This window comes from Schistocerca cancellata, chromosome 3 (genome assembly GCF_023864275.1).
Source record: "Schistocerca cancellata isolate TAMUIC-IGC-003103 chromosome 3, iqSchCanc2.1, whole genome shotgun sequence".
Classification (NCBI taxonomy): domain Eukaryota; kingdom Metazoa; phylum Arthropoda; class Insecta; order Orthoptera; family Acrididae; genus Schistocerca; species Schistocerca cancellata.
The window spans coordinates 83574385-83601854 of NC_064628.1; the positions used below are offsets into that span (position 1 = coordinate 83574385).

Genomic DNA, 27470 nt, shown 5'->3' on the forward strand with positions numbered 1-27470 from the left:
ACGTTGTGAAACTAGACTCATCCGATCAAGTAGTCCACGTTTTAAGGCTTCGACAGAATGTTTTCTTGTTATGGGTTTTTACATCACTAATGAGTACACAGTATGGTTTGAGAGTAAATCGGAGAAAGACGAAGGTAGTGAGAAGTAGTAGAAATGAGAACAGCGAGAAACTTAACATTAGGATTGATGGTCACGAAGTCAACGAAGTTAAGGAATTCTGCTACCTAGGCAGTAAAATAACCAATGACGGACGGAGCAAGGAGGACATCAAAAGCAAACTCGCTGTGGCAAAAAAGGCATTTCTGGCCAAGAGAAGTCTACTAATATCAAATACCGGCCTTAATTTGAGGAAGAAATTTCTGAGAATGTACGTCTGGAGTACAGCATTGTATGGTAGTGAAACATGGACTGTGTGAAAACCGGAAAAGCAGAGAATCGAAGCATTTGAGATGTGGTGCTATAGACGAATGTTGAAAATTAGGTGGAATGATAAGGTAAGGAATGAGGAGGTTCTACGCAGAATCGGAGAGGAAAGGAATATGTGGAAAACACTGATTAGGAGACGGGACAGGATGATAGGACATCTGCTAAGACATGAGGGAATGACTTCCATGGTACTAGAGGGAGCTGTAGAGGGCAAAAACTGTAGAGGAAGACAGAGATTGGAATACTTCAAGCAAATAATTGAGGACGTAGGTTACAAGTGCTACTCTGAGATGAAGAGGTTAGCACAGGAAAGGAATTCGTGGCGGGCCGCATCAAACCAGTCAGTAGACCGATGACAAAAAAAAAAAGAGTCATTCTGGAATTCCATACTGCCCCGCTGCCTATGCAGCTCTCTTCGTTTTGTTTTGGTGCTGCCGGGGTTTGAGATTGCGACATTCGGTTCTGCAGTGTCTTCTACAGATGTCGTCGTCTTACTTTTCCTCACAGTACTTTTCAGTGACCTTTTAAGCGTATTGTCATATCGCTGGCTTAGTTGCGGAGTATCTTTGCGGACAGACACGGCTGCAGAGTCTACATCTACATCTACATTTATACTCCGCAAGCCACCCAACGGTGTGTGGCGGAGGGCACTTTACGTGCCACTGTCATTATCTCCCTTTCCTGTTCCAGTCGCGTATGGTTCGCGGGAAGAACGACTGTCTGAAAGCCTCTGTGCGCGCTCTAATCTCTCTAATTTTACATTCGTGATCTCCTCGGGAGGTATAAGTAGGGGGAAGCAATATATTCGACACCTCATCCAGAAACGCACCCTCTCGAAACCTGGCGAGCAAGCTACACCGCGATGCAGAGCGCCTCTCTTGCAGAGTCTGCCACTTGAGTTTGTTAAACATCTCCGTAACGCTATCACGGTTACCAAATAACCCTGTGACGAAACGCGCCGCTCTTCTTTGGATCTTCTCTATCTCCTCCGTCAACCCGATCTGGTACGGATCCCACACTGATGAGCAATACTCAAGTATAGGTCGAACGAGTGTTTTGTAAGCCACCTCCTTCGTTGATGGACTACATTTTCTAAGGACTCTCCCAATGAATCTCAACCTGGTACCCGCCTTACCAACAATTAATTTTATATGATCATTCCACTTCAAATCGTTCCGCACGCATACTCCCAGATATTTTACAGAAGTAACTGCTACCAGTGTTTGTTCCGCTATCATATAATCATACAATAAAGGATCCTTCTTTCTATGTATTCGCAATACATTACATTTGTCTATGTTAAGGGTCAGTTGCCACTCCCTGCACCAAGTGCCTATCCGCTGCAGATCTTCCTGCATTTCGCTACAATTTTCTAATGCTGCAACTTCTCTGTATACTACAGCATCATCCGCGAAAAGCCGCATGGAACTTCCGACACTATCTACTAGGTCATTTATATATATTGTGAAAAGCAGTGGTCCCATAACACTCCCCTGTGGCACGCCAGAGGTTACTTTAACGTCTGTAGATGTCTCTCCATTGAGAACAACATGCTGTGTTCTGTTTGCTAAAAACTCTTCAATCCAGCCACACAGCTGGTCTGATATTCCGTAGGCTCTTACTTTGTTTATCAGACGACAGTGCGGAACTGTATCGAACGCCTTCCGGAAGTCAAGGAAAATGGCATCTACCTGGGAGCCTGTATCTAATATTTTCTGGGTTTCATGAACAAATAATGCGAGTTGGGTTTCACACGATCGCTGTTTCCGGAATCCATGTTGATTCCTACATAGTAGATTCTGAGTTTCCAAAAACGACATGATACTCGAGCAAAAGACATGTTCTAAAATTCTACAACAGATCGACGTCAGAGAGATAGGTCTATAGTTTTGCGCATCTGCTCGACGACCCTTCTTGAAGACTGGGACTACCTGTGCTCTTTTCCAATCATTTGGAACCTTCTGTTCCTCTAGAGACTTGCGGTACACGGCTGTTAGAAGGGGGGCAAGTTCTTTCGCGTACTCTGTGTAGAATCGAATTGGTATCCCGTCAGGTCCAGTGGACTTTCCTCTGTTGAGTGATTCCAGTTGCTTTTCTATTCCTTGGACACTTATTTCAATGTCAGCCATTTTTTCGTTGGTGCGAGGATTTAGAGAAGGAACTGCAGCGCGGTCTTCCTCTGTGAAACAGCTTTGGAAAAAGGTGTTTAGTATTTCAGCTTTACGCTTGTCATCCTCTGTTTCAATGCCATCATCATCCCATAGTGTCTGGACATGATGTTTCGAGCCACTTACTGATTTAACGTAAGACCAGAACTTCCTAGGATTTTCTGTCAAGTCGGTACCTAGTATTTTACTTTCGAATTCACTGAACGCTTCACGCATAGCCCTCCTTACGCTAACTTTGACATCGTTTAGCTTCTGTTTGTCTGAGAGGTTTTGGCTGCGTTTAAACTTGGAGTGAAGCTCTCTTTGCTTTCGCAGTAGTTTCCTAACTTTGTTGTTGTACCACGGTGGGTTTTTCCCGTCCCTCACAGTTTTGCTCGGCACGTACCTGTCTAAAACGCATTTAACGATTGCCTTGAACTTTTTCCATAAACACTCAACATTGTCAGTGTCGGAACAGAAATTTTCGTTTTGATCTGTTAGGTAGTCTGAAATCTGCCTTCTATTACTCTTGCTAAACAGATAAACCTTCCTCCCTTTTTTTATATTCCTATTAACTTCCATATTCAGGGATGCTGCAACGGCCTTATGATCACTGATTCCCTGTTCTGCACTTACAGAGTCGAAAAGTTCGGGTCTGTTTGTTATCAGTAGGTCCAAGATGTTATCTCCACGAGTCGGTTCTCTGTTTAATTGCTCGAGGTAATTTTCGGATAGTGCACTCAGTATAATGTCACTCGATGCTCTGTCCCTACCACCCGTCCTAAACATCTGAGTGTCCCAGTCTATATCTGGTAAATTGAAATCTCCACCTAAGACCATAACATGCTGAGAAAATTTATGTGAAATGTATTCCAAATTTTCTCTCAGTTGTTCTGCCACTAATGCTGCTGAGTCGGGGGGTCGGTAAAAGGAGCCAATTATTAACCTTGCTCGGTTGTTGAGTGTAACCTCCACCCATAATAATTCACAGGAACTATCCACTTCTACTTCACTACAGGATAAACTACTACTAACAGCGACGAACACTCCGCCACCGGTTGCATGCAATCTATCCTTTCTAAACACCGTCTGTGCCTTTGTAAAAATTTCGGCAGAATTTATCTCTGGCTTCAGTCGAGTCGAGCACGGGACATGAAACTGTTACGTAGTTTGTAGCTCTGCTTGTAACAAGCGTTGTTATTATGGAAGTTCAAGTGTTGCTGCAAGTGCTATTATAGTAAAGTGATGGAATATGAAAGTGATTCAGAGGAAAGTGCGTAAAGAAGTAATTTAAAAATGAGCAGTGCCGCTGATAACGTATTTGTGTATCCTCTCGTTGCGTGTCGTACCGTACAGTATCGATCATCCCTCGTCATGTTTGGTCTCTTAGAATGAACTAATGTGGATCAGTAATACTATTTATCACAAAAGAGAGCCAGTGTCTTGTAGCTAGCGTGAGAATATGCGTTCGGTCATCGCGTTCCTCATCATCAACAATCAGCCGCGCTCGTACAAGTGATTTGGTGGACAGGCAATCACGTAGAAGTCGACGTCAAAACTTATGACTTAGCATGTAAACAGTGCAACCTGTGATTTCCTATAGCTCAGAATACAGATGTTCATACCAGACGTAGGACAGTGTCGTGCTTGACGTTGAGTGGCCCCCCTTAAAACCGCTTGCATATTTGAATAGATAATTCCAGGCAAGCCACCAGCAGTGTGGAGCAGAACAGTACGACCGCCGCGGGAGTATCAGGTACGTGGTGTGGGCAGGGCGCACGGTTAAGAAAAGCAACAGTCCGAAACGACAACCAGTTGAAGGTACCCCAACCCATTTGTACCCCTGGGCGTGTTACAACCTGCTGCCATGATCACTCAACACACATGTTAGTCCGCGTTGTTTCTTAGCGGATGATGGTGTTTTTGACTTCCCCTGTTTGCGGTATAAATCTTCGATACCCTGCTTCTTGAAACACCGAGCACTTCGGCTAGGATAGGATACTGCGGAGACGTGGCTTAGCCACAGCCTGGGGGATTTTTCCGGAATTACATTTTTACTTTGCAGCGGAGTGTGCGCTGTTATGAAACTTTCCTGGCAGATTAAAACAGTGTGCCGGACCGAGACTCGAAATCGGGACCTTTGCCTTTCGCTGGCAAGTGCTCTACCCCTTGTCCGCGAAAGGCAAAGGTCCCGAGTTCGAGTCGCGGTCCGGCACACTTTTTTAATCTGCCACGAAAGTTTCATAGCAGCGCACACTACGCTGCAGAGTGAAAATTTCATTCTTTTCGTATGTATGCGCAATATGTTACATTTATTTACGTTCAGCGTCACGTGCCAGAGCCTGAGCCATTCATTATTTCTCTGGAGGTCATTCTGCAAATCGTCACTATCTTCTGGCGTTGTGGCTTTGTTAGAGACAAGTAGATCATCTGCGAACAGCGTTAGAAAGCGTTCAACACTTTTTACTAAATCATTTATGTATACGGTAAACATTAACAGTCCTGTAACACTTTCTTGTGGTACAGCGGAAATTACATTTGTCGATTTTGTTAAGAGCGAAGTGTTGAGTTCTGTCTGTAAGGAAGAGTTGAATCCAGTTATAAATCTCCGATACTCGATAAGCTTGTACCTTTCACTAAACGGCAGTGCGGGACGTCGTCAAAGGCCTTCCTGAAGTCAATGAAAATGGCATCGACCGAATGGCATTGTCTACGACATTGTATACGTCATGGAGGAAAAGAACGATCTGAGTGTTACAGGATCTCTCTTTGCGAAATCCATGTTGATTTTTATAGAGGAGATTTTTTCTTCTCCAAGAACGTCATAATTCCGCTTCCGAAATTCCTTTCACTGGTTTCTTCGAGATAAAATTTGAACATCAGTGGTCATAAGTTGCAGTCCTGGTTCACACCCTTTTTAACACGAACGTGTATTTCTTGACTTGCCACTCATTGTTCTGAACTAGTCAACAGCCGTGCCGAGATAAAGTTAAGCATCGTCGGACGTGGCCAGTATTTGAATTGGTGTCCGTCTGGGCACGGCGCGCGCTGTTGACAATTTCCTCTTTGCCTTTACGGCAGAGAGGCAGTAGAGGCGGTGGCGTAAGGTCTTTGATCACCAGTCTTTGCGCCAATGTCCTCCGCAGTGCCCCATGAAGTGAGAGGACGCGACCCTGTTGATGGTGATCCGTCCATGGATGGAGATGTTAAGCTCGCGTGTGGTCTTTGGTGCACCTCGAAAGGGGTAGGTTATGTGCCTGCAAGGGGCTTTACCCTTTTCCCCTCAGCCGTCAACACGAAGACACCCGTTACAGTCACCTACACTTAACACACTTACGCACCCGGCTCACATAAGTCGCGAAGGAAAGCTGCCAATGGCCGCGGAGGATAGGGAAAACCTATCTATTAAGGCGGCTGAAGTAGACTTTCGGTGTATTCCAACCATTCATGCCACACGACTTTACATTACTCCCACTTCAGTTTTGGATATATTGTAGATTATCCGCCTGTCACTGTACTTAAGCACCAGGCTCCTAAAAGTTCGCCGGTCGGAGTGGCCGAGCGGTTCTAGACGCTTCAGTCTGGAACCACGCGACCGCTACGGTCGCAGGTTCGAATCCTGCCACAGGCATGGATGTGTGTGTCGTCCTTAGGTTAGTTAGGTTTAAGTAGTTCTAAGTTCTAGGGGACTGATGACTTCAGATGTTAAATCCCATAGTGCTCAGTGCCATTTGAACCTAAAAGTTCAAAAATGGTTCAAATGGCTCTGAGCACTATGGCACTTAACTTCTGAGGTCATCAGTCCCCTCGAACGTAGAACTACTTAAACCTAACTGACCTAAGGACATCACACACATCCATGCCCGAGGCAGGATTCGAACCTGCTACAGTAGCGGTCACGCGGTTCCAGACTGTAGCGCCTACAACCGCTCGGCCATTCTAAAAGTTTTGAGTATCTTCGTCCGTTATTTCTTCAGCTCTTTTTTTTCTGTTTCCATGTACACTATACTACTTAACCTTACATAAGTGTTATTCGTCAGACCGACCGTATTATAGGCTTCATGTTCATCGGCCCGTGGGTTCTTTGATGATGCTGCTGTAGTGTAGGCAAATTTCCGCGCAGTGACGACATACTTCTATCTGCGCGTGTGTGGCGCACTGCGCTAGTGGATAAAACCGAGGCGTGTGACTGCCCACGACAGAACAATTTGGGTTAATCGGATGCGTGGAATTTGTAATTACGTCAATACCGTTGTGAAATGTTACCGTGTTTTATTAGTTTTCAAACGTCGCGAGTGTCAGGTACTCGGCGCGCAACGGAGTGGACCTATTGTCCTGTCGCTTCCAGGCGAACCAGATTTCAGTTTACTGCAGTTTGTAAAAATTATGAAGAACGTACATATGCTTTGTCTTATTATGGCGCTGCATCAGATAGAGTAGGCAGTGATTTTCGTAAAACTAGCAAACGATTCCGGTTCCGCACCGACAGGAAGACAGAAGAAATGCTTATGCACGCCACAAAAACAAAACCATTCACATAATCAGGAATTATCAACTGTAGCGATCGTGGGAGTATCTCTGGGAGTTAAAACGGCAGACGTTCCTAAACCAGAGATTACTCAATAAGGAGCAAGAAATGTAAGTCAGATTAATCACAATCATAACACTGGCAGCATTGAGGAATCTTTGAAGGAGTTGTTTATAGTGGATAACAGTAAATTAATTTACACTCTGGAGGAATTATGATTTAGAACATCCTCAAAAATAAATCTAAATATATACTCAGTGAACAAACGGTCTCTGAAATAAAAGATCTGTAAACTGTTTTAGGCAGTGTCCCTAATATGTCATCAGTACACAATTCTATCTATGTAAATCCACGAAATGATGTACGTGATCTACTCAAAACAACCCTATATCAAATGGAGTATCATAATCGATAATGCACTGCTGACTACCAACTCTTTGCTGTGCACAAATGTTATGTTATCTCTGTTCCCCTTTGACTGACTTCAGCCTGAAAGTGAATAACACGGATACACGTATCATGTTCCTCGTGGCATTGACGAGAGCCGTTGTATCTGTTACGTCAAATATATACATAACTGGTGTCTATGCTGTAATATGACATCGAATTTTATACGTATTAGTAGTAGAAGTATGATATTCTGCCTTACGGCAGGTCTTGTCATGGGTTAAGCCTCCTTCTACTTTTGTCTGTCCATAACCAGTCTTTTTATTTCTGAATATTTGTCTCCTTTTATATTGTCCAGCATTTGATATATTCTTTTCCCTCTTCCCCTTCAATAAACAGTCCCTCCTGAAACAATGTCCAATCCAGTTCCGATTTCTCTTTTCAATAACTTTCAGCGTGTTTCTTTCTTCTCCAACTCTTCTTAATACTTCTTCATTCCTTACTCGGTATTCCCATTTCACTTTTTCCAATCTTCTTCGTATCCACATCTCTAGTGCCAATCGTCTTTCATCTTCCTTCCTCAATTCATACGTAAATGCATGTTAATAAATTCCTTCACATACCGGTATTATTGTTCTTCTATTACGTTTTTTCTACTGCTGACATATCTGCTAAGGATGTCAAACCCCTAGAAGAATGGAAACGGCAGTGGGAAGCAGTGGCAGATGTGGCCTGAATAGCATCTTCTAGGTGCTTCCAAGTGGATTCGGCCTACCACGCAAGACCTGGACTACCCTCAAGGAATCCGTACCAGCCATGGCCGATGCAAGGATGTTCTCTTTAAGTGGAAGAAACTGCCTAATCCAGCCTGTGACTGCGGGGCTCCATACCAGATTGTTCACCACATTGTCAATGAAAGCAGGATTCGAGCATATTAAGGAGCCGAAGAGGACTTCCTGCTAGCAACTCCAGATGCAGTCCGCTGGATTGAAGGGCTGGCTATTCAGTTGTAAAGTCAAACTTAAGTCTCTTGTGTGTAAATGTGTACATATGTATACGTAATTTATTTTAATAATATGTCTGTATTAGCCATTTGCTAAAAAAATGCAGTTTTTTTTGTTATATCTTTGCTTCACAACAGTGCATAAGGAGAAATTTCCGAAACTGCAAAAACATAATAAACAACGTTACAGCAGAAAACGGAAAGTGGCGCCATTGAAAGAAATCACAAGGTATTTGCTAGCGCGTTGTCACTCCGTTGGAGGTCCGTCTTTGTGTTTCGGTGTATTTATACAGTCTTGGTAAAGCATATCAAACATTTAGCTGTGACCTCTCTGACAGGAAACCACGAACCGAGTCACATTTTTTTTTCTTTTTTTAAATTCGTGTTGACTGTGTGTCAATAGACCGTTCACACTTCGAGATAATTCACACTGTGCGGGCGCATTATATTTTCTAAAATCGTCCTGCATATCGACATTAGTGGATATGGGCCTGTAATTCAGTGAATTAGTCCTATTGCCTTTCTTTAATATTGGTGTGACATGGGCAACTTTCCAGTCTTTGGGAAAGAGCAAGCAGTTGTATATGATTGTTAAGTAATGAACTGTTGCTGGGTCACGTGATGACTGGGTGTTGTGTGATGTCCTTAGGTTAGTTAGGTTTAAGTAGTTCTAAGTTCTAGGGGACTGATGACCATAGATGTTAAGTCCCATAGGTCTCAGAGCCATTTTTGTTGCTGGGTCATACACTGAAGGAACCTAACTGGTGTACGGTCTGGACCGGAAGATTTGCTTTAATTAAGTGATTTAAGTTGCTTCATTACTCCGAGGATATCTAAATCTAAGTTACTCATGCTGACAGCTGTTCTTGCTTCGAATTCTGGAATATTTACTGCGTCTTCTTTGATAAAGGAATTTCGGAGCGCTGTGTTTAATAACTCTACTTCAGCAGTATTATCACCGATAGTATTTCCAAGTCTATTGCGCAGAGAAGACATTGATTATGTCTTTCCGCTAGCACACTTTACATACGATCAGAATTTCGTTGGATTTTCTGCCAGTGTTCGAGATAAAGTTTCGTTGTGGAAACTACTATAAGCATCTCGCATTGAAGTCTGCCCTAAATTTCTAGCTTCTGTAAAAGATCGCCATTCTTGGAGATTTTGCGTTCGTTTAAATTTGGCACGCTTTTTTCGTTGTTTCTGCAATATTGTTCTGTCCTGTGTTGTGTTCCAAGGCGGATCAGACCCGTCGTTCGTTTACTTCTGCCAGTACCTCGTCTCCTACCTTCCAAACCTCACAGAAGCTCTCCTGCGAACCTTGCAGAACTAGCACTCCTGAAAGAAACGATATTGCGGAGACATGGCTTAGCCACAGTAAAGCTGTGAGGACGGGGCGTGAGTCGTGCTTGAGTAGCTCAGTTGGTAGAGCACTTGCCCGCGAGAGGCAAAGGTCCCGAGTTCGAGACTCGGACCGGCACACAGTTTTAATCTGCCAGGAAGTTTCATAGCAACGCACACTCCGCTGCAGAGTGAAAATCACATTCTGGATACAGAGTATATGCTTCGAGTGCATGAAATATGTATTTGTATTCTCTTGTGTGAAGCGGAGTAAGCTGTAATCATATGCATATTCAAAAGCATTTCTTCATGAGTAAGTATGCTACACTGAAGTATTGATATTGGGCTGTTTTTACATTTTTTTCACGATCCTTCACGACTCGTTGTCATTTACTAACGCTTGGAACGTATAAATATAAAAACTATTCTGTAAATTAAGTAGGACAATAATTAATAGCAGATAATCTTATCGTTGATTTTCTCGCCGCTATGGGCTCTAGTGTTGCTTCAGCTGTCAAACGCTAACAATTTTCGCATGTTTACGTTCATTAATTTTTACCGCGGTGGCTGCCGTGTCTGTATATGTTAGAGTGCAGTGTGGCTGTGAAGCACGGAGGTGCTGTCACAGAGTAGGAAGGCGTGCGCCAAAGACGAAAGACCAGTAGCTGTGAAGCGTGAACTTTTCTCAGTCGAATGTAGCATTTATGGTGTCGGCAAACAATTCACTGTGTGCCTGGACTTCGTTTGCGTAAGAGCTGCTATTTTGTTAACCCGGAAAAATGATAAGTGTGGTAACAGAGCGACGAATTGTCATGAAGTTTCACATTAAATTCGAATAAGCTACTTTCTCTTACTAAAGAAATGTATGACGAAGAATGTTCGTCATGTAGGCGAGTTTTTGAGTGGTTCACGCGTTTCCAAGATGGCAGACAGCGAAGATGACTCAAGTCCAGCATGCCATTCAACAGTGAATACGAATGAAAATATAAAACAAACTAGGCAATCTGATTCGATCTGACCGTTGGTTGAGTATCACATCGATTGCTGAAACTGTAGCAATTAACGAAGATTAAGGAAGGCAAATTTTACATAACGTATCTAACACTAAAATAGTGTGTGCCAAACTAGTGCTGAAAATTCTCACGTAGGAACTAACAAAGAATACGGAAGGCACATTTTCCACAACATATTTAACATGAAAAACGTGTTGTGGACTGACAAGACAGCCAGTCCACAGTGACGGGTAACCGAAAGGCACGCGTTTACACACGCCGGCTGGCGTTAGGTCTGAAACAGGATACGTAATAAATGCTATAAAGAAAAGTACGTAGCTGCTGGAATATTTAACTTTAATCCATCAGTTGTATACAGCATTCTTGATGATACAAGTGAGACTCCCTCTAGAAATGGTTAATGGCGCCTTGCTAGGTCGTAGCCATGGACTTAGCTGAAGGCTATTCTAACTATCTCTCGGCAAATGAGAGAAAGGCTTCGTCAGTGTAGTCGCTAGCAAAGTCGTCGTACAACTGGGGCTGAGTGCTCGTACGTGTCTCTAGACCTGCCGTGTGGTGGCGCTCGGTCTGCAACTACTGACAGTGGCGACACGCGGGTCCGACATGTACTAATGGACCGCGGCCGATTTAAAGCTACCACCTAGCAAGTGTGGTGTGGCGGTGACACCACAAAACGTGTGTGTGTAACTGATGCCGAAAATTCTCACGATCGAACAAAGAGAATTTCGTGAAAATATTTGCACAGACACTTTGAATACCATCGAAAATGATCCTAATTTCTGGGAAAGAGTGATAACATGAGACGAACCTTGGCTTTTCACTTACGATCCAGAAACCAAGCGCCAATTGATGAGTTAGAAGGGCCCAACTTCACGGGAAAGTAAAAAGCTCGAATGAGCACATCAAGATTGAAAGTGATGATCTTTTTTTTCTGTTTTCATGGAAGTGTGTATTTGTATTGGATTCCTGAAAGGCAAACTATTAATCGACATTACTACTTGGAGGCTCTTGCTGAACTCCGCGAGAAAATAAAGAAAAAAATACCGACCCGACTTGTGGAAGAACAAGTCGTGTATTCTGCATCAAGAGAATGGTCCGTTTCATATTGCATTGTGTGGTAAAACGTTTCTAGCGGAATGCAGCATCCCGGTTTTCGATCAGTCACCTTATTCACTTGGCCTAGCACCATGTGACTTTTACCTATCCCTCAGCGTCAAATCAACAGTAAAAGTAAAATGAGTTCAGTTCTTTGACGCAGTGGAAAAAAAAACGGCACGCATCACAAAGAAGACCGAAGAGGAAGTCCGCCAACACCACTGTTTCCACCAATGGAATATTCCGTGGAGTGCTGTAGAGATACAACAGGCGAACATATCCAGGATGTCAATAACTAAATATTATGTTCCTGGAATAAAATGTCTTACAACAATAGTCCCGTTATTTTACAGCCACATCTCGTAGATCTTCATTAAGTTTTCAAATGTCGGAGCGATGCGAGAGAAATTTGCCGTGGCAACGACTGTCACCATCATCCATTAATAAGATAAAGATTCTAGCAGCATTTGCAGAATATCAACGTCGATGAATTCCACTAATAAAGTTTATGCTGCTTTAATAAACAAACTGAATTGCAACCCTAACTGAGCTAAGATAATTTTTAAGTTCACGACGAATTTCCAAATGCAAACTAACAAGGGAACCTCCCCATCGCACCCCCCTCAGATTTAGTTATAAGTCGGCACAGTGGATAGGCCTTGGAAAACTGAACCCAGATCAATTGAGAATACAGGAAGAAGTTGTGTGGAACTATGAAAAAAATAAGCAAAATATACAAACTCAGTAGTCCATGCGCAAGATAGGCACCATCATTGATAATGTAAACTCAGCAACGCCGTGGTCCCGTGGTTAGCGTGGGCAACTGCGGCACGAAAGGTTCTAGGTTCAAGTCTTCCTTCCAGTAAAAAGTTTACTATTTTTATTTTCGCAAAGTTATGATCTGTCCGTTCGTTCATTGACGTCTCTGTTCACTGTAATAGGTTTAGTGTCTGTGTTTTGCGACCGCACCGCAAAGCCGTGCGATTAGTAGACGAAAGGACGTGCCTCTCCAATGGGAACCGAAAACATTTGATCGCAAGGTCATAGGTCAACCGTTTACTCCACAGGAAAACACTTCTGATATATTGTATGCGACACTGGTGACGGCATGTGCGTCACATGACAGGAATATGTTGTCGACCCACCTAACTTGTACACTTAGCGAATGGGTAAAATGATTCTTCTACCTTGCCCGATTTAGGTTTTCTTGTGGATGTGATAATCACTCCCAAAAAAGGGATGAAAACATAAGAGTTTGTACATAAACTGAAAATAAAAGAAATTAAATTTTTTCACTGGAAGAAAGGTTGAACCAAGGACCTCTCGCTTCACAGCTGCTGACGCTAACCACGGGACCGCGACACTCCTGAGCTCAAATTCTCTTGATATTGCATATCTTGCAGGTGGACTACTCAGTTTGTATATTTTGCTTATTTTTTTCATAGTTCCACGCAACTTCTTCCTGTTTTCTCGATTGACCTGTGTTCATTTTTTAAAGGCCTATCCACTGTGCCAACATATAACTAAATCTGAGGGGGGTGCGATAGGGAGGTTCCCTTGTAAGAAAAATATTACATAATACAGTTACCACCCAGTCTACCTGCCATCATCTGCCAGGGGCATAATTTGGATGCCATATGGAGAGATCTTGACAGTCACGACCATCTTTCGGCCGTTGGCGGTTTTACAGACGCTGGAGCCGCTACTTCTCTTTTAAGCAGTACCTAAATTGGAATAACGAGGTATAATACATTTCGTTACAGGCTTTTCACCATAGGATAACTGAAGAGCGGAAATGCCGAAAACTGTAAGTAGCATTTTTTCACTGAACGCGTTTTCAGTGCTGTGTTCTCAGTACTCTGTTACACGTCCCTACAATTGCTCTAAGCGCAAAATCACGGATAAAATGTTTTAAACACTCATTACTAGACGGCACGCTGTGTATATGCCAACAGTCGTCCCCTCGGGAGAGCCAAGTGCTATCTGACAAAACTGTTGAGTTACCTAGAGTTATGTACTCATTCTATGTAATTACTGCTTTGATTTTAAGGATACTCCTGAACCATTTCTGTCAATGCAGAGTTGTAAGATCTCCAAATGTTGTATGGTCAAAGTGTCTTATACTCATCAGTTCATAAGAATGGAAAACAGTCAGAGTATTAAAGCGAGGAAAGACTCGAACTCGGGACCTTTGCCTTTCGCGGGCAAGTCTTGGTCGGGCACACAGTTTTAATCTGCCAGGAAGTTTCATATCAGCGCACACTCCGCTGCAGAGTGAAAATCTCATTCTGGAAACATCCTCCAGGCTGTGACTAAGCCATGTCTCCGCAATATCCTTTCTTTCAGGAGTGCTAGTTCTGCAAGGTTCGCAGGAGAGCTTCTGTAAAGTTTGGAAGGTATGGGACGAGGTACTGGCAGAAGTAAAGCTGTGAGTACCGGGTGTGAGTCGTGCTTCGGTAGCTCAGCTGGTAGAGCACTTGCCCGCGAAAGGCAAAGGTCCCGAGTTCGAGTTTCGGTCGGGCACACAGTTTCAATCTCCCAGGAAGTTTCAAACAGGAACGCTGTATTCGGTTCTCCAGATAAATGTTAATTTTGTCACTTAGATTGTTTGATGTTTCTAGTCTTCAGCTCTTAGCAGAACAGTTAACAGAATCACAGAACCTATGTCCTCCACAAGACAGTCCGATAAAATGACGCACGAGCAGAAAAATGGCCTGCTAATTCTTGAACGACTGTGTGAAGCGCGTTTCTATCAAATATATTGTTTGCCTTACAAATTAATGGGTTCTTTGTAACTGGCAAGTCAAAAAATACATATGACTGGAAGAATAAATATACAGCAATCTTTTCTGGAAATGTTCAGTACTAGTAGCAGATTCATACAATGACCACCGAAGTAATATTTAACACTACTCATTAAAATTCCATGGACATATAAAATGAAAATCCTAGACAACAAACTGGAAAGCTGTCAAAGAAAAAAGTCAGAGATCTAAAATAATAGCAAGAATGGAACAGGTAAATCCTTTTAATTAATTCAATGCATCAACTAACTGGAAGATGATTTGCAGGAATGCATTGGATGCATTCTTAGAAGAAGTAGCAACATCTGAGAAATAGCTTTGGAATCAGATTGAGTAATATCGCACCACAACCTGCACTTAGTTTTTGGTGGTGAAGGGTAGAAATTAAGGCAAGGAGATAATCGAGGATTCGAATTATCAAAGAAGATAGAGATAATTACGAACTGCGATGGGAGTGGCACTGGTCCATAATTACAAGTAATCACATCAGATGATTGACTAAAATCCGACAGTATAAGCGAGGAAGTACTGTTACATCACGTTTACAACGGTCACTGAATGGAAAAGAGACGAAATACCAGCCTATCCCAGGTAATAAGGAGCCATTGATTCCTTTTGTTTCGGATATTCTTTCACACAAAATTCCTTTCAAAATGAATGAGACAAGAAAGTATTACCGCTACACTGGAGCCTCCTTTAATAAACTCCGAAATACGAATTTTTTCATTTCAGTTATTTCCATTTGCGTTCTGAGGTTTTGGTATTCACAATTCTTGTGTTTCGCGTAACTCAGCTCCACATTATGTTCTTTTAATTCTTTTTTTTAGCTTTGTCGACTTTATACAGTTTTGTGTGGCGTTACCGATGCTTGAGGTCTATGAAAGGATGTTGCTGCAATACAGTAAAGCAGAAATCCAACTTGTCGATTTCACCAAAGTATGTGATAACATTCATGGCTACAGTCTATTCCCAATTCCATGTCTCTGATACCGAAATCCAATTGTGCTGTCAGGTTGCTGTAGCTATGTGCGATTTGCCAGCCGCTATGGCCGAGCGGTTCTAAGCACTTCAGTCCAGAACCGCGCTGCTGCTGCGATCGCAGGTTCGAATCCTGCCTCGGGCGTGGATGTGTGTGATGTCCTTAGGTTAGTTTGGGTTAAGTAGTTCTAAGTCTTAGAGACTGATGACCTCATATGTTAAGTATCATAGTGCTTAGAGCCATTTTATGTGCGATTTAAATATTAATAAATCAAAACATGTCTTCATAGCTCAGTAAATAAAAAGTATGCAACTCACTAAATATGTTTACGACTGACACCAGACACGCTTACGCACTGTTCTCAGTCTACATTTAGTTGGTATTCACAAATTCAAAAAGACAACAGTCTGGGTTGTATTATTTAACGTCACGTTTCACTGTTTCTGTGCATCATCGGATTATGTAGTATGCCCCAAATAAGCATTCCACAAAAAACGTGCGAGATAGGGCGTAGACCTTAATCACAGCAGCATCCGCAGGCGTAGAAGCTCAGAAATAGGACCACGCTTACACATCTGTACAAATGTGGCGCCATCTTGTATTCACGGCAGCAATTTTCTTAAAATGTCATGTAAACATATTCGTCGAGTGTGTGTATGAGTTCCACGTGTACGTTTACATGTCTGTTCGGAGAGAACTACCACTGTGTATACGTATGGTGCTACATTTGTACAGATTTGTAAGCGTGGTCCTATTTCTGCACTTCTAAGAGTGCGGATGCCGGTGTGTTTAAGGTCCGCGTCCTACCTAGCATGTTTCCTGACGAATGCTTATGTGCTGAATACTACATAATCTGATGATGCCCCGAAAGGGTGAAAGGCGTCATTAAATAATCATTCTTTTACAACCAAGACTACTTTCTTTCTGATAACTTGTAATGGTTGCTGTACCAGTCAGTCAATGGAGTGGAGAAGATTTAAGAGACACTAATAGTATGGCTGAGCTACACGACATACCACAACACCAGTCTCAGTTGACTCTTGGCATTTTTATATCTATATATGACGGTAGTATCTGTTCCCAAAAGAACAGTTACCGTGGATGACCATGCAGCTTTGCTAGAAGTGAAACGATAATTAAATGGACACCCTAGCTTCAAGCAGGCGTTGATATACTTCATTGGGGACATGTTGAAAGTGTGTGCCCCGACCGGGAGTCGAACCCGGGATTTCCTGCTTACATGGCAGACGCTCTATCCATCTGAGCCACCGCGGGCACAGAGGACAGTGCGTCTGCAGGGACTTATCCCTTGCACGCTCCCCGTGAGATCCACATTCCCAACATGTCCACACCACTACATTCGTAGTGCGCCTAATAGATGCTTGCCCATCACACTCATTACTCGTGGCAGATAAATCTACCATCTATTAGGCGCACTACGAATGTAGTGGTGTGGACATGTTGGGAATGTGGATCTCACGGGGAGCGTGCAAAGGATAAGTCCCTGCAGATGCACTATCCTCTGTGCCCGCGGTGGCTAAGATGGGTAGAGCGTCTGCCATGTAAGCAGGAAATCACTGCGCATTCCTCTAGCCGACTGGATCGCATCTACATCTCGCGATCCCTAATTCAACACACTCGACAGGCTGAAATCTGGCCTGTTGCTTTCTCAGATCATGAGACTTACTTCTGTGATGTTGTTCTCACAAGACAGGCCGTATGGCACGGACGTGGTTTATGGAAACTGAACACGACACTTCTTAGTTCACCTGACTGTCGACTTCTAATAGAAGACACTTGGATCACATATAATAGACGCCGACCCACGTATCCGTCTACCATATCCTGGTGGATCCAGTGTGCAAAACCTGCTCTTCGAAAAACTTTGATCCGGTATGGCAAAGATGTTGTCGCCTGGAGGAAGAGCACTATGGCCTTTTATTACAGGATCCTACGAGAATGCTCCACAATGCCAGCCTCCCCTGAGCGCCATACAAGGATGAACCATGCTAAGGCCCAAATCTCCAATCTCAGGCGAAGGCATCTGGAAGGAGCGATAGTACGATCTTGTACTGCTGATCGCATGCCTCATGAACTTCCGTCGATATCATCCAAGAACGCCAAAATCGACGCCGAAAATTGATTCACGTCCTAACAGATCAAGAAGGACGTCGCTACGTAACCCAATCTGCAATAGGGAATGTGCTTCACGCCCACTACCAGCAGCTATACGCCGCAATTCCACATTCCCCAGAGTTGATCGAGGAAGTCACACAGCTCAACTACGGTGGTATCCCAGGAGATGCGGCAATTGACTTGATGTCAGAGGTGACTGATGAGGAAGTCCGCGATGCGATCCGGGCAGGAACCATCAATCGCTCCCCAGGACCCGACGGTCTTCCCCTCGAATTTTATCGCACCTTCCGTGATTTGTTAGACTCCACCTTCAACTCCATCTGTCGGGAACTGATGTCTCCGGAAGTACACTCCTGGAAATTGAAATAAGAACACCGTGAATTCATTGTCCCAGGAAGGGAAAACTTTATTGACACATTCCTGGGGTCAGATACATCACATGATCACACTGACAGAACCACAGGCACATAGACACAGGCAACAGAGCATGCACAATGTCGGCACTGGTACAGTGTATATCCACCTTTCGCAGCAATGCAGGCTGCTATTCTCCCATGGAGACGATCGTAGAGATGCTGGATGTAGTCCTGTGGAACGGCTTGCCATGCCATTTCCACCTGGCGCCTCAGTTGGACCAGCGTTCGTGCTGGACGTGCAGACCGCGTGAGACGACGCTTCATCCAGTCCCAAACATGCTCAATGGGGGACAGATCCGGAGATTTGCTGGCCAGGGTAGTTGACTTACACCTTCTAGAGCACGTTGGGTGGCACAGGATACATGCGGACGTGCATTGTCCTGTTGGAACAGCAAGTTCCCTTGCCGGTCTAGGAATGGTAGAACGATGGGTTCGATGACGGTTTGGATGTACCGTGCACTATTCAGTACACCAGTGGTGTACGGCCAGTGTAGGAGATCGCTCCCCACACCATGATGCCGGGTGTTGGCCCTGTGTGCCTCGGTCGTATGCAGTCCTGATTGTGGCGCTCACCTGCACGGCGCCAAACACGCATACGACCATCATTGGCACCAAGGCAGAAGCGACTCTCATCGCTGAAGACGACACGTCTCCATTCGTCCCTCCATTCACGCCTGTCGCGACACCACTGGAGGCGGGCTGCACGATGTTGGGGCGTGAGCGGAAGACGGCCTAACGGTGTGCGGGACCGTAGCCCAGCTTCATGGAGACGGTTGCGAATGGTCCTCGCCGATACCCCAGGAGCAACAGTGTCCCTAATTTGCTGGGAAGTGGCGGTGCGGTCCCCTACGGCACTGCGTAGGATCCTACGGTCTTGGCGTGCATCCGTGCGTCGCTGCGGTCCGGTCCCAGGTCGACGGGCACGTGCACCTTCCGCCGACCACTGGCGACAACATCGATGTACTGTGGAGACCTCACGCCCCACGTGTTGAGCAATTCGGCGGTACGTCCACCCGGCCTCCCGCCTGCCCACTATATGCCCTCGCTCAAAGTCCGTCAACTGCACATACGGTTCACGTCCACGCTGTCGCGGCATGCTACGAGTGTTAAAGACTGCGATGGAGCTCCGTATGCCACGGCAAACTGGCTGACACTGACGGCGGCGGTGCACAAATGCTGCGCAGCTAGCGCCATTCGACGGCCAACACCGCGGTTCCTGGTGTGTCCGCTGTGCCGTGCGTGTGATCATTGCTTGTACAGCCCTCTCGCAGTGTCCGGAGCAAGTATGGTGGGTCTGACACACCGGTGTCAATGTGTTCTTTTTTCCATTTCCAGGAGTGTACCTGTGCCGGACGCTTTCATGGAAGGAATTATTATTCCTGTACACAAACCGCATGGTGGCAACAATATCAGTGATTATCGGCCCCTCACCCACCTTAACAGTGATATGTAAATCTTCACTCGCCTTTTGGCGGCACGACTTAAAAACGTTGCCCGATATGTTGTGTCGCCAGACCAAACATCTTTGGGAGGGGATAATAATATCCGCACGGCTTTATGCCGCTACAGGGATATGATCGCCGTTACCCAGGCGCAACGCCTCTCTGGGGCACTTGCGTCTTTGGACTTTAGTCAAGCTTTTGATAGGGTTGACCATTCGTTCCTTACGGCCGTTCTCCACCATATAGGTTTTCCAGTCGCCGTTATCACGGTAGTGATGCGCCTTCTGCGGGGTGCCTCGTCCAGAATTATGTACAATGGCAGACTCACTCCACCGATAAAAATAGGTCGATCCGTACGTCAAGGTTGCCCTCTATCAGCAATTTTGTACGCCTTTTCCTTGGAATCCTTGCTATGTGGACTAAGACAACGTTTGGTAGGGTTGTCCATAGATCGCTACCGATTCTGTTGCACGGCCTATGCTGACGATGTAGTCATCTGTTTACGTAATGCCGACGAGGTTCGAGCTGTTTTGACGTGGGTAGCGACTTATGGTGAGGCGTCGGGTAGCTCTTTAAACGTACGTAAGTCACAAGTTATGTTCATTGGCACGGGACTTCCCGTGGAGTGCGTTACACCTCTCACCACCGTTGATACCATTCGCTGTTTGGGAATAGATTTTTCATCTGATCTCCGGCGTTCGGCCACCATCAACTGCCGACGCCTCCTTTTAATGATCAGAGCAGATCTTATGGACCATCGCCTTCGATCCCTAGATATTCTCCAACGAGCTCGATATGTCAATATATATATCGCATCCCGAGTTCCCCATGTAGCACAAGTTCTACCTTTCCCGCTTACTGTGGCACGTCGCATGTTGGCAGCGATGGCATCTTTCGTCAGCTCTCGGCTGTTGTTCAAAGTTAACTATGCAACCCTTACTCTTCCCCTTGAACGAAGTGGGATAGGTCTGTTTCACGTGCCGGATAGAACTCGCGCCCTATTTGTAAGCTCCCTGATGACGGTATGGACACGTTGCCCAACGAGCCTCACTGGTCTCCTCCTGTCGGCATATTCGCCGGTCTCACTGTCAGCCCCAGTGATGATTCGGATGTTCCGGCCCAGTTCCATTATATACGGTACTTCTTTATTGAACTCAGTTATCTACGCATCACCTTACCAAGACCGCTTTTACTCAAGACAAAGGAAGTATACAGTGTCCTCCAATTAGGTCGTCCACCTAACCCGATTGAACAAAAGTTCCCCCACGTTGACTGGTGTCATGTATGGCGCGCGGTGTTCGCCTGTTACCTTGACACGAATGTTCAATCTGTCTGGTACCTAACTGTCAATGGTAAGCAAATCAATCAATTTCGCCTTCATCGTATCCATCTCGCCCAATCACCTTTATGTTCCATGTGTGGAGTGCCAGACACTGATGAACATCGGTTTGTTTGCGGACCGGCGGCGGAGGTTTGGCACTTGGTTCGACGTATTGTGGCTTTTCTGACGCGGGACATTCCGGATCGGATTACTCCCCTTTCATTATTATTTCCGGAACGTGACTATTTTCCTTGGACAAAGACCAATGCTGTGAATTGGATTCGCGGACATGCCATTCACTACCTATTTGGACAAACTGTAGACTCTGTACTCGATTTTTGGACATACCTCAATGACCGTCATTATGTCGTTGTCCGTCACCCAAAATACAGACAATTTTTCTCGAACTTCCTTGGGAGTGCTTTGCACGAGCCGCCTCGCAGCTGGAATGTGTTAAGCCAAGAAAGAAGAAGATTTCCTGTTTAAACCAATGAACATTTCTGAACAATTCAACGGAACACATCAATTTCGAGAAGACGTGACTCAACATATTACCAGCGGCGCGCAGAAGGCCTCTGATCAAATACGCAACAAAACTACTCAAAACAAAATAAAAAAAATAATAAAATAAAATAACATAAAAATAAAATTCAAAAAAAGGAAGATTTTGTTGTTTGTAAGGATAGCCCTAACCTTGATTTCCCATATTTCCCCTGGTATATAGGCAGCTCTCTGGAGTGGGTTTAACCAGGAGCCTACGCCTGAAGTGGACTAGATTTTTTTTGTTATAGGATGAAAAGTGGCGGTGGCACTTATTTTTTTTATTAAGGGGCTTTCAAAAAAAACTTGGTAGAAAAAAAAGAAAAAAAAACAATAAAAAATAAAAAATAAAAAAAGAAAAAAGTTTGTAAAAAAACAAAAAATGGTTAAGGCGTTGGACAAATGAAAAAAAAGATGGATAGAGCGTCTGCCATGTAAGCAGGAGATCCCGGGTTCGAGTCCCGGTAGGGGCACACATTTTCAACATGTCCCCAATGAAGTATATCTACGCCTGCTTGCAGCTAGGGTGTCCATTTAATTATCATTTCATTTGTATATCTAATATATTTAAAGACGTCCCTCTCCGCATCAGTTTACGAAATGTGGTATCGTAAAGCTAAGTGTAATAATCTGTTTGAAAATAGAATTAAGTTGCGTGAAGGCTAGTGCCGGGTGATTATAATTAATGTGCAGCTACTCACGAAGGTGCAGTGTGGGCTGTAATTATCGTATGGCAGTGAAACATGGTAGATGTGTTTATGCATATATTCGCAACTGATTTACGCAGGAAGAAATTAGATCCACTTGTTGACAATACGTGCCTGTAAGGCGCTGTACACTGTTTTTATGACGGAATTGTATCCACACTCTCATTTGCAAGCCATAATGTGAGTGAACAGTATGGCTGTCAAGGAGAGAGACTGAACTGTTGATGAAACTGATGTGCATTGTGAGAGTTCCTCCGACTGAGCGGTCTAAGGAGGGGTACAATGTCGTTAAATGGTTTGAAGAAGATGATAATGAGCTTGGTATGGCACGTGGAAGAGGGATGCGTCCTATCCCTGTGAAAGGTATTGACGAGGTTGCTGTTGGTGTAACTGACCATGCAGCACAATCGCTGGGTAGAGCTAGTGCTCAGGCAGTGCCAAGAGATTTGCCCATAACATAGTCAATAGTACGGGAAATTTTGTGGTCTGTTTCATAATGGAATCTGTACAACATGCAGACGGTGCAGCAACCGAAACTTTGTGATCCGCAGAAACGTTTTGTATTTGCTCTTCGTTTCCTGGCATGGATCGAAGTTGATGACATGTTGCCTGGTAATATTCTATGTAGTGATGAAGTGCAGTTTATACAACAGGGTACAGTGTATATACGTAGCTGCCGAATTTGAGGTTTTGTTGAACTGTGTGTTGGGTACGAAAGGCTATTGAGCTCGTCGTTATCACTGTGTGGTGCGAATTCAAAACTACCTTTATTTTCGGCCCTTTCTTCTTTGAAGAGAATACACCCCGAGGTGCTGTCAGGTGCACCATCACATTTTACTAGTCCCTAACCAGAAGCAAATTATATAGTTTCATCTTTGTACTTTGGTACCTGAGTTTCTTGAATTTCTGCGTATTAATTTAATATTTAATAGACACAGTTGTAGCGTTTACGTTTGTGTAGGAAAGTAAACCGTCTTGGTGAAATATAGCGAGTCCCTAATTAGGGGCGAATCATTTAGTGTCATCAGAGTGCTTTGGTAGCTTAGTTTCTCAATCTCAGCTCGTTGATCTAATTTATTAGGCACAGTTCTCACGTTTTCGTCAGTGTCTACGACAAAGTTCCGTAGCGCGTGTCTATAGTGGTTTGTGTAGTGTTTTCCAGGGTCTTTAGTATGGATAAGGACTGTGATTGCTGTGCGTGGATGCGAACCGAATTGGTGACACTTCACTCGCAGCTACAGGCTGTGATGACTTCGGGTGCACTGTTTGAGGCTGCAATGGATGGACATCACTATTGTGGGTCGGCGATAGGGATCCAACAAAGGTCCAGTCGATCGGTCCTCACCGGTGGCCAGCCCAGTTGCTGCTCGCACTGAGGCTGACCCCTCGTCTGTGGTCGAGTGGGAGGTCGCCCGGGGGCGTAGCAGGTGGCGAAAGACTTCCCAGGCGGCCGCACATGAGGCAGCCTCGGTTTGTCTGACAAACAGGGTGCAGGTGCTCTCTGTGGCTGACTCTGTCACTGAGACAGATGCTGTCACCTATCCTGTTTCAGAGGAAACCTCTCAAAATGCAAGATCCGTATAGAGGGTGGGATTATTGGTAGTTGGGAGCCCCAATGTCAGGCGCGTTATGGGGCACCTTAGGGACATGGCTACCAAGAAGCGAAAGAAAACCAATGTGCACTTGTTGTTATGGTCTACAGTCCTGAGACTGGTTTGATGCAGCTCTCCATACTACTCCATCCTGTGCAAGCTTCTTCATCTCCCAGTACCTACTGCAACCTACATCCTTCTGAATCTGCTTAGTGTATTCATCTCTTGGTCTCCCCCTACAATTTTTACCCTCCACGCTGCCCTCCAATACTAAATGGGTGATCCCTTGATGCCTCAGAACATGTCCTACCAACCGATACCTTCTTCTGGTCAAGTTGTGCCACAAACTTCTCTTCTCCCCAATCCTATTCAATACTTCCTCATTAGTTATGTGATCTACCTATCTAATCTTCAGCATTTTTCTATGGCACAACATCTCGAAAGCTTCTATTCTCTTCTTATCCAATCTATTTACCGTCCATGTTTCACTTCCATACATGGCTACACTCCATACAAATACTTTCAGAAATGACTTCCTGACACTTAAATCTAAACTCGATGTTAACAAATTTCTCTTCTTCAGAAACGCTTTCCTTGCCATTGCCAGTCTACATTTTATATCCTCTCTACTTCGACCATCATCAGTTATTTTGCTCCTCAAATAGCAAAACTCCTTTACTACATTAAGTGTCTCATTTCCTAACCTAATACTCTCAACATCACCCGACTTAATTCGACTACATTCCATTATCCTCGTTTTGCTTTTGTTGATGTTCATCTTATATCCTCCCTTCAAGACACCATCCATTCCGTTCAACTGCTCTTCCAAGTCCTTTGCTGTCTCTGACAGAATTACAATGTCATCGGTGAACCTCAACGTTTTTATTTCTTCTCCATGGATTTTAATTCCTACCCCGAATTTTTCTTTTGTTTCCTTTACTGCTTGCTCAATATACAGATTGAATAACATCGGGGAGAGGCTACAACCTTGTCTTACTCTCTTCTTAACCACTGCTTCCCTTTTATGTCCCTCGACTCTTATAACTGCCATCTGGTTTCTGTACAAATTGTAAACAGCCTTTCGCTCCCTGTATTTTACCCCTGCCACCTTTAGTATTTCAAAGAGAGTATCCCAGTCAACAATGTGCACTAAGTGTGCATAATGGGTGGAGTCATTCCAGACGTGGAGCGGGTCCTTCTGCTGCCATGAAGAGCACAGGTTGCAGTCAACTAGAGGTGGTCGTTCACGTCGGTACCAATGATGTGTGTCGCTTTGGATCGGAAGAGATTCTCTCTGGTTGCGAGCGGCTATCTGAAGTGTTAAAAGGTTGCCAGTCTTGCTTTTGAGATTAAAGCACTCCGTCTTCAGGCCACGACCGCCGTGTCATCCACAGTGGAGGATGCGGATAGGATAGGCGTGGGGTCAGCCCAACGCTCTCCCAGTCGTTATGATGGCATTCTTGACCGAAGCCGCTACTATTCGGTCGAGTAGCTCCTCAATTGGCAACAGCGCATGGCGACCTGGATGGTCACCCATCCAAGTGCCGACCACGCCCGACAGCGCTTAACTTCGGTGGTCTAACGGGAACCGGTGTATCCACTGCGGCAAAGCCGTTGCCGAGATTAAAGCAGAGCTCACCATTAATAGCATAATCGACAGGACCGATTACGGACCTCTGGAAGCCGAGTGTAGGGTCTGAAAAGGCAGCTTAGACGTTTCTGCGGATGCAGATTCCTTAACTTGCCTCGTAGGATGCTGGGGTTTCGGGTTTCGCTAAACAGGTCTGGAGTCTATTACACGCAGGAGGCGGCTACACGGGTAGCAGAAGGTGTGTGGTGCGAAAAGGGCGGTGGTGTTTAGATTAGACGATCGCGGAGAAACGCAGGGCTTCAATCTCAAAGGGTGCAGGTCGAACACAGAAAGAACGTAGATACAGGAACCATCGGTATAACAATTGTAAATCATCGTAGCTGCGTCGGAAAAGTACCAGAGCTCCAAGTGCTAATAGAAAGCCCTGATCCTCAAATCGTTATAGGCACTAAAATCTAGCTAAAGTCAGTGATACGTTCAGCTGAAATTTTTGCGAAGGTGTTAAAAAAAGACAGGTAAGAAACAATTAGCAGCGGCGTGTTTGTTGCTGTCAGAAGTAGTTCATCTCGCAGCGACATTGAAATACACTCCTGGAAATGGAAAAAAGAACACATTGACACCGGTGTGTCAGACCCACCATACTTGCTCCGGACACTGCGAGAGGGCTGTACAAGCAATGATCACACGCACGGCACAGCGGACACACCAGGAACCGCGGTGTTGGCCGTCGAATGGCGCTAGCTGCGCTGCATTTGTGCACCGCCGCCGTCAGTGTCAGATAGTTTGCCGTGGCATACGGAGCTCCATCGCAGTCTTTAACACTGGTAGCATGCCGCGACAGCGTGACGTGAACCGTATGTGCAGTTGACTGACTCTGAGCGAGGGCGTATAGTGGGCACGCGGGAGGCCGGGTGGACGTACCGCCGAATTGCTCAGCACGTGGGGCGTGAGGTCTCCACAGTACATCGATGTTGTCGCCAGTGGTCGGCGGAAGGTGCACGTGCCCGTCGACCTGGGACCGGACCGCAGCGACGCACGGATGCACGCCAAGACCGTAGGATCCTACGCAGTGCCGTAGGGGACCGCACCGCCACTTCCCAGCAAATTAGGGACACTGTTGCTCCTGGGGTATCGGCGAGGACCATTCGCAACCGTCTCCATGAAGCTGGGCTACGGTCCCGCACACCGTTAGACCGTCTTCCGCTCACGCCCCAACATCGTGCAGCCCGCCTCCAGTGGTGTCGCGACAGGCGTGAATGGAGGGACGAATGGAGACGTGTCGTCTTCAGCGATGAGAGTCGCTTCTGCCTTGGTGCCAATGATGGCCGTATGCGTGTTTGGCGCCGTGCAGGTGAGCGCCACAATCAGGACTGCATACGACCGAGGCACACAGGGCCAACACCCGGCATCATGGTGTGGGGAGCGATCTCCTACACTGGCCGTACACCACTGGTGATCGTAGAGGGGACACTGAATAGTGCACGGTACATCCAAACCGTCATCGAACCCATCGTTCTACCATTCCTAGACCGGCAAGGGAACTTGCTGTTCCAACAGGACAATGCACGTCCGCATGTATCCCGTGCCACCCAACGTGCTCTAGAAGGTGTAAGTCAACTACCCTGGCCAGCAAGATCTCCGGATCTGTCCCCCATTGAGCATGTTTGGGACTGGATGAAGCGTCGTCTCACGCGGTCTGCACGTCCAGCACGAACGCTGGTCCAACTGAGGCGCCAGGTGGAAATGGCATGGCAAGCCGTTCCACAGGACTACATCCAGCATCTCTACGATCGTCTCCATGGGAGAATAGCAGCCTGCATTGCTGCGAAACGTGGATATACACTGTACTAGTGCCGACATTGTGCATGCTCTGTTGCCTGTGTCTATGTGCCTGTGGTTCTGTCGGTGTGATCATGTGATGTATCTGACCCCAGGAATGTGTCAATAAAGTTTCCCCTTCCTGGGACAATGAATTCACGGTGTTCTTATTTCAATTTCCAGGAGT

General features: G+C 45.3%; 1 non-coding gene and 1 pseudogene across 1 annotated transcript; both read right to left on the minus strand.

Moving 5' to 3' along the window:
* Positions 1–16921: 16921 nt before the first annotated feature.
* Positions 16922–16996, minus strand: Trnat-ugu (transfer RNA threonine (anticodon UGU)). Its single transcript has one exon. It is a non-coding gene; the product is annotated as a tRNA-Thr (tRNA).
* An 8379-nt stretch (positions 16997–25375) lies between these two features.
* Positions 25376–25493, minus strand: LOC126177374 (5S ribosomal RNA; annotated as a pseudogene).
* Between the last annotated feature and the right edge of the window lie 1977 nt (positions 25494–27470).